Below are 7,830 nucleotides of genomic sequence, written 5' to 3'. Positions count from 1 at the left end.
AATACACACCAGGAAAAAGGGGCGGAAATGAAAAAAGTCCATAAGTGGAAGGAACAGGGCAAACCACCTGTACCCGCTCCAATTAAGAGACCGAAGGGCACTCAACATACATGAGATAAATGTGTAAATATACAACCATAATATTATATATAAAAATAGACATCCATATATAAAAAGAAATCTTAACCAAAAAATCACATGAAGTAAATAGATTATAAGCAGAAAAGACAACATTAGCAAATCTTCCCTAACCACAGAAGATAAATAAATGAAAATCAATATCAATTAATGAAAGAATGAAACCCATGTAACATAATCACAAGATAAAAACTGACAAAAGACAAAATAATTAATAAATGAAATATATATATATATATATATATATATATATATATATATATATATATATATATGTATAAATATGTATGAAGTGTATCAGATGCTGATAATAAAGATGTCAATTTAAATAACGGTAAGATCTTGTGAATAAAAATACACAGGCAAAATAAACCATATTAATAACCTTATGTAATGGTGTAACATATAACCTGGGAGAGGGGAAAGGGAAGGGGGGGGGGGGGAAAGATGAACAAGGTAAAAAAATATTTTTGAATGTAAAATGTATGTAAATGAAATGTATATAATGTAAATAATGAAAAAACCAATCTGGAGGGTGACAATATATCACAGATAAATAAATATGCGGGCTAAATAATTTATTTATTATATTTATTTTATTACTATTTAATTTTTATTATTTATATATTTATCCATATGTATATTATTTAAAGGGGGGGGGGGACGATGAACAAAGCAAAAAATAGTGAATGTAAAATGTATGTATATAATGTGTATATAATGTGAATGATGAAAAAAACAATCTGGAAGGTGACAATATCACACAAATAAATAAATATGCGGGCTAAATAATTTATTTATTATATTTATTTTATTATTATTTAATTTTATTTTTATTTATATACTTATTTATATGTATATTTTTTAAAATATATGTATATTGTTTAAAAGGGGAGGAGGGGGGGGGACGAGGGACAAGGCAAAAAATGGTGAATATAAAAAGTATGTATATGAAATGTATATAATGTGGATGATGAAAAAAAACCCAATCTGGAAGGTGACAAAATCTCAAAGATAAATAAATATGCGGGCTAAGTAATTTATTTATAATATTTATTTTGTTATTATTTAATTTTTATTAATCATATATATATTTATGTGTATATTAATGGAAGGGGAGGGGAAGGGGGGGAGAAAAGGGGGGGGGAGGGGGGGAGAAAAGGGGGGGGGAGGGGGGGGGGAAAGGGTAAATGGGAGAATGGACAGGGTAAGTAATTAGAAAATATATCTCAAATCAGAACGATAGTTCAGGCCATGCGGATGTCTGGTATTTAATTTAAGTATCCACTTAGCCTCTGTGTGTAAAAGTGCCTGAAACCAGTCCCCTCCTCGAAATGGCTTGGGAACAAATTCAACACCAGTAACTGTAAGCGACGAGAAATCTGCTGAATGGTGTTCCATGAAGTGTCGGGTGAGACCCGACAGGGAACGTTTTTGTGATGGAAGACTATTAGAAGTAGTTGGTTCAAGGCGAGATGTTATCCTAGTGTGTTCAGATATCCTAGTCCTTAGAGGTCTGGATGTACAACCAATGTAACTCATGTTACAGATAGAACATGTGGCTTTATACACTACATGAGTAGTGGCACAATTAATAAATGCGTTAATCCTATAGTCTGTATTATCAACATTAGTAATGGTTTTGGTGTTATTCATAAATTTACATAGACCGCAGCGATTGGAATTACATTTGTAAGAACCTGAGACACTAAGCCATGTTTTCTTAGGGTTACGAACTGTATAAGCGGTCGGAGCGACCATGTTACCAACTGTGCAAGCTCTCTTCGCAACAATATTAACTCCCTTAGAAAGAACAGACCTCAATGTAACATCCTGTTCAAGAAGGGGAAGAAACCGCAAGATCGCATCTTTAATGTGGAAAAAATCCACGCTATATGGAGTAGAAAAAGTGATCTTCTCTTTGTATGCGGTGGGTTTAATGCGGTCTAGTAACAAACTGGAACGGGTCCGATTATCTACTATGGACGATGCTCTATTGATTGTTTGATTAGAGTAGCCCCTGGTTCTCAATCTATGTTTAATGTGGGAAGCTTCCATAGAATAAGCTTGATCAGAAGAACAGAGTCTTTTTGCCCGAAAAAATTCCCCCACAGGAAGACTGAGTAAAGTGTGGGGGATATGGCAACTATCCGCATGAAGGGATGTGTTGCCACTAATGGGTTTCCTATAGAGAGTGGAACCGATAGTATCAGTGATGGGGTTACCAAATAGACAAATGTCTAAAAAAGGTGCTTGCTGTAAATGAACAGTTATAGTAAATTTCAAATTTAGACCGTTGTTGTTAAAATACAGGCTAAGGGCTTCCGCAAACTCATGAGGTGTGCCTTGGTCATGGGTGTTACATATCAATAACTGATCATCGATATACCTGGCATACCAGGAGACCTGATGTAAGAAAGGATTGGTATCGATGTGGACATAGTGCTCCTCCCAGTATGCCATATAAATATTGGCCAGGGCACAAGAAAAGCTAGCACCCATAGGGCACCCTGAAATCTGGAGATAATAGGAACCATTGAATTGGAAGTGATTGTGTCTCAAAAGGAACCCAGTAACCATAAGAATGTATTCCTTAAAATGGTCATCTAAAGAGCTATATTTTTCCAAATGGAAGAAAAGGGCTTGTAAGGCCTTATCATGTGGAATACAGGGGTATAATGAGATCACATCACTGGTAATCCAAAATGAATTTGTGGTCCAGTTTAATCTGTCCAGATTTTGTAATAAGCTTTTGGTGTCCCTAATATAGCCAGTTGCACGCTTCATAAGGGGTTGGAGGATGTTGTCCAACCAGTCACTGAGATTGCTAGTTAGGGAACCCGTACTGGCCACAATCGGTCTCAAAGGAGGTGGAAAAATGCCCTTATGTATTTTGGGAAGCCCTTGGAACACCGGGCATATAGGTTTGTCAATGAGGAGATAATCATAGGTTTTTTTATTTATGATGCCCCGGTCAAACCCATGTGTCAATATGTTCTGTAACTTGCCCAGGAAAGCAGTCGAGGGATCACTAGATAAACGCCTGTAAGTAGTGGCATCATCTAATATGGAGTTTATCTCCCTTTCATAAAGTGAACTGTCCAATATGACTACCGATCCCCCTTTATCTGCTTTCCGAATCACGATGTATTCATTATTTTTCAGGGACTTAAGAGCCTTTCTCTCTGATATGGACAAATTGTCTCTAAATTCAGAGGTAGAAGTTAGAATACGTCTAATTTCCATCTCAATAACATCCTGAAAGGTGTCCATAGCTGGCACTCTGGAGGCCACAGGGTAAAAATATGGATTACTAGTGGAAAAAGGAGGAGGCTCGGTTAATACGGGAGATGGGTCCCCCAAATCCTGAAGGTTGGAAATTGCAATCTGTTCCTTAAGATCTAAATGGAGAGGAATGTGAGTGACGGTGTCCACTGTTGTCATTGGGACGAAGTCCTCATCCTGAGTCTCTTTATTGGCGTTGAAAAAATGTCTCTTAACGGTCAAATTTCTGATAAACTTATTCACATCCTTGATAGTTTGAAAAAGGTTGGCTCGATTTGTGGGGGCAAAGTTGAGACCTTTCTGTAAGATTTTAATTTGAGAGGAATCCAAGGAACAAGCAGAAAGGTTAATGATGGCAATATCAGGGGATTCAAGTTTATTTAATTTCTCCAAAATCGGCGTCTCCTGGAGCGTAGGGGATACCTCTCTTCTGTAATGTCTATGCTTCCTCCCCCCTCTCCGCGGTTTGCGCTCCTTGTGGGCAATACGTTTTTTGTATGCCGTGAGAAATAGGTGTCTCTGGCAGATTCATGCGAGCCCACACTGCCATCGGTAGAATCCAAATCCGTTGAGGAAAAATTGACCGATCTATCACTATGGGGGTTCTGCTGGCGTTTTTTTCAAGATTGACTTATTCTTTCTGGCATTTTGCCATGTATATACTTGTTTTGTGTCATAGTCTCTGACATCCCTATGATATTTGCCCTGCTTTAGTTCCATAATCTCTGATTCAATCTTATCAATAGTATTCTTGAAACGGGAGTTCAGCTTATCGAAATCAGACTTATCATAATTTTTTACCAGGTGATCATGTACACCTTTAATCTTACTATCTAAATCTGAGATACGTGATAATTCTTCTTTCACAATTAAGTCCATTAATTTTAATGAGCAGGATGTTAAAACGGCATTCCACTCCTCAATAAATTTGTCCGAAAAAATAAAGGTGGGGAATTTTTTAATTCTCAGTCCTCTAGGAACCATCTCCTTCTCAATATACTTTTTCAGGGTCATCGAATCCCACCATGTTTTTAACCTTTGTATAGACAATTTTTCTAAGTCCCAAAATGTGTATAAGTTATCCTCATGTGGATCATTATTCAACCTAGGACGTGAATCAACTGGTTCTGAGAAGACCGTATCCACCCTTCTGCGGCGTTCCTCATTATCCAAAAAGGCGGAGGTGTCCATATTAGAAAAAGGAAAAAATATAAATATATATATATATATATGGTGTGAGAAAAATGTGAGTTGCAGTTTAACCACAGAAAAAAGCTCCAGCCAATAAATCTCCTTATTAAAATAAGTACTACTCCGGTCTCTGGAATGATGATATGAAAACAAATCCAGTCACCGGCATATAATATCCACACTGGTATATGATAGTTCAATAAGCCTGTGACTATTAAGAGGATGAAGGCAGTCCACCGGGGGTGGCAGGGAGCATGAAAAAGGGACCATGGGCTAGGAACTAGACGTGAAATGAAGATATTTCAGCTCACCTGCCGACTCCACTGCTGTAATCTCCTGGGTGCACGGATCCGCTGGAAGGTCCAGGCCAGCCAAAGTAATGGGAAAATGGAACGAAGGGAGGGTCCAGCACAAATCCTCGTGGTTAAAAGTAAAAAACCATCCTTTATTTCAAAAATTTAAAAGATCATCAGAGACCAGGAGTAGGGAACATATTTACAAAAGGCGCATAGGCAAACTTTACGCGTTTCGGACTGGGAAAGTAAAAACAACGGAGTCCTTAATCATAAGTGACCTATGCTTAGCTGGAAGCAACTCATATAGGGGAGGAAATGAAATACACACCAGGAAAAAGGGGCGGAAATGAAAAAAGTCCATAAGTGGAAGGAACAGGGCAAACCACCTGTACCCGCTCCAATTAAGAGACCGAAGGGCACTCAACATACATGAGATAAATGTGTAAATATACAACCATAATATTATATATAAAAATAGACATCCATATATAAAAAGAAATCTTAACCAAAAAATCACATGAAGTAAATAGATTATAAGCAGAAAAGACAACATTAGCAAATCTTCCCTAACCACAGCAGATAAATAAATGAAAATTAATATCAATTAATGAAAGAATGAAACCCATGTAACATAATCACAAGATAAAAACTGACAAAAGACAAAATAATTAATAAATGAAATATATATATATATATATATATATATATATGTATAAATATGTATGAAGTGTATCAGATGCTGATAATAAAGATGTCACCCTTTTTCCTGGTGTGTATTTCATTTCCTCCCCTATATGAGTTGCTTCCAGCTAAGCATAGGTCACTTATGATTAAGGACTCCATTGTTTTTACTTTCCCAGTCCGAAACGCGTAAAGTTTGCCTATGCGCCTTTTGTAAATATGTTCCCTACTCCTGGTCTCTGATGATCTTTTAAATTTTTGAAATAAAGGATGGTTTTTTACTTTTAACCACGAGGATTTGTGCTGGACCCTCCCTTCGTTCCATTCTCACAATAAAATGTAAACATTTTCTGCAAAGCCTTAGTTACTCTCGGGTTAGGTTCACAAGACTATTTTCTCCACATCCAAGAAAAATGGTTTGATCATTCTGATCAGACTTTGATAAGTTTAATCAGAGTGGCATATGTTTTTCTCAAACATGGAGAAAAAAATAAAGCGTCTCCACCTCCTACATTCAGTCCATGAATATTGGATCGCATTCAGATGTCATCCGATTGCGGTTCCATTTTTTTCATGGACCCACAGACTTGCATTGCCAATTGTGAGCCACCACTTGGATCAAAATCTGATAAGTCTCTGATTTCTCTATGCACAGCCCAAAGAATCTCATAGGTCTGAGTGCTCTCTGTGAAAACCACAGATAGCATGCGAAGGACAAAATCGCCGTGTGCACAAGCCTAGGGGGGAGACAATTCCACTCGGGAAAAAAGCATTAATAGGACTGAACAGAATAGTGGCTCTATGGTTTTTTGGGTTTTGTATGGAATTTTTCTGCACTCCATGTGTTTGTGTGGGTTTTATCCTCTGCTTCAAAGACATACAGAAAGGGAATTTATATTGTGAGCCCACTGGGGACAGTGAATGATGACAATATCTATAAAACTCTGCAGATTATGATGGTGAATGTAAACAAGTATTTAAAAAAAAAACCAAACAAGAATATCCTGATCTTTTTGTTTTATGGTTTTCAAATCTTTTTTTGGACACACATTTACAAACAAACATTTCAATACAGTATCAGGCAGCTGCTTACCTGGAAAATGTCAGAATTCTGACATGTACTGTAAGAACCTTGACTTGGGTATTTATTTTGTCCTATTTTTAATGTTAACCTATATAATGAATAGTAACATTTGTTTTGCTTGTGGCTAATGAAAGTGCTATTTTCACTGAATGCTGTGCGCTGACACCTACATAGTTATTTGCTATCAGACTTAAGCCCACTTTACACGTTGCAATTAGTTGTACAATCGCATTTGCGATGTGACACGCCCAGGTTGCATATGGGATCTTATGAGATTTCACGTTGGTCGTTCATTTGCTGTCACATGTGCGTTAGTAGTCTATGTTAAATTGATCAATGTTATGTGCGATCCTTTAGATCATGTGATCTGTGACGTATGCATTGGGCACCTTTTTTTTTTTTATTTATTGACTTGCCAAGCGTGTGTAATGTGTAGGGATGTGTTTTTACTATGTCATCTGCCATTCAGCTCTGCTACATGGCCGCTAACAGCAGACACAGACAGCCATGTAGCAGAGCTGAATGGCAGATGACAGCAGACACAGACAGAGCCGCACTGTCAGAATGAACTCGGGTGAACTTCACCCGACTTCATTGTCATGCTGCGGCTCTGTCTGTGTCGCGTCCTGATTAGCGGTCACCAGTGAAGGACTCACCGGTGACCACTAATCTCCTAAATTACTGAAGTTAGCAGCCCTCTCTCATACTCACCAATCCCCGGAACTGCACGGCGTTCACACTGCTCCGGCGGCTTTTACTGTTTTGAAAAAGCCGGCCGCCCATTAAACAATTTCGTATTCCCTGCTTTCCCCGCCCACCGGCGCCTATGATTGGTTACAGTGAGACACGCCCCCACTCTGAGTGACAGGTGTCACACTGCACCCAATCACAGCAGCCGGTGGGCGGATCTATACTGTGTAGTGAAATAAATAATTAAATAATTAAAAAAAACGGCGTGCGGTTCCCCCCAATTTTAAAACCAGCCAGATAAAGCCATACGGCTGAAGGCTGGTATTCTCAGGATGGGGAGCTCCACGTTATGGGGAGCCCCCCAGCCTAACAATATCAGCCAACAGCCGCCCAGAATTGCCGCATACATTATATGCGACAGTTCTGGGACTGTACCCGGCTCTTCCCGATTTGCCCTGGTGCGTT

The sequence above is a fragment of the Anomaloglossus baeobatrachus genome, chromosome 1, assembly GCF_048569485.1.
Source record: "Anomaloglossus baeobatrachus isolate aAnoBae1 chromosome 1, aAnoBae1.hap1, whole genome shotgun sequence".
Taxonomy (NCBI): Eukaryota; Metazoa; Chordata; class Amphibia; order Anura; family Aromobatidae; genus Anomaloglossus; species Anomaloglossus baeobatrachus.
Note: the sequence above shows the minus strand (reverse complement) of the source record.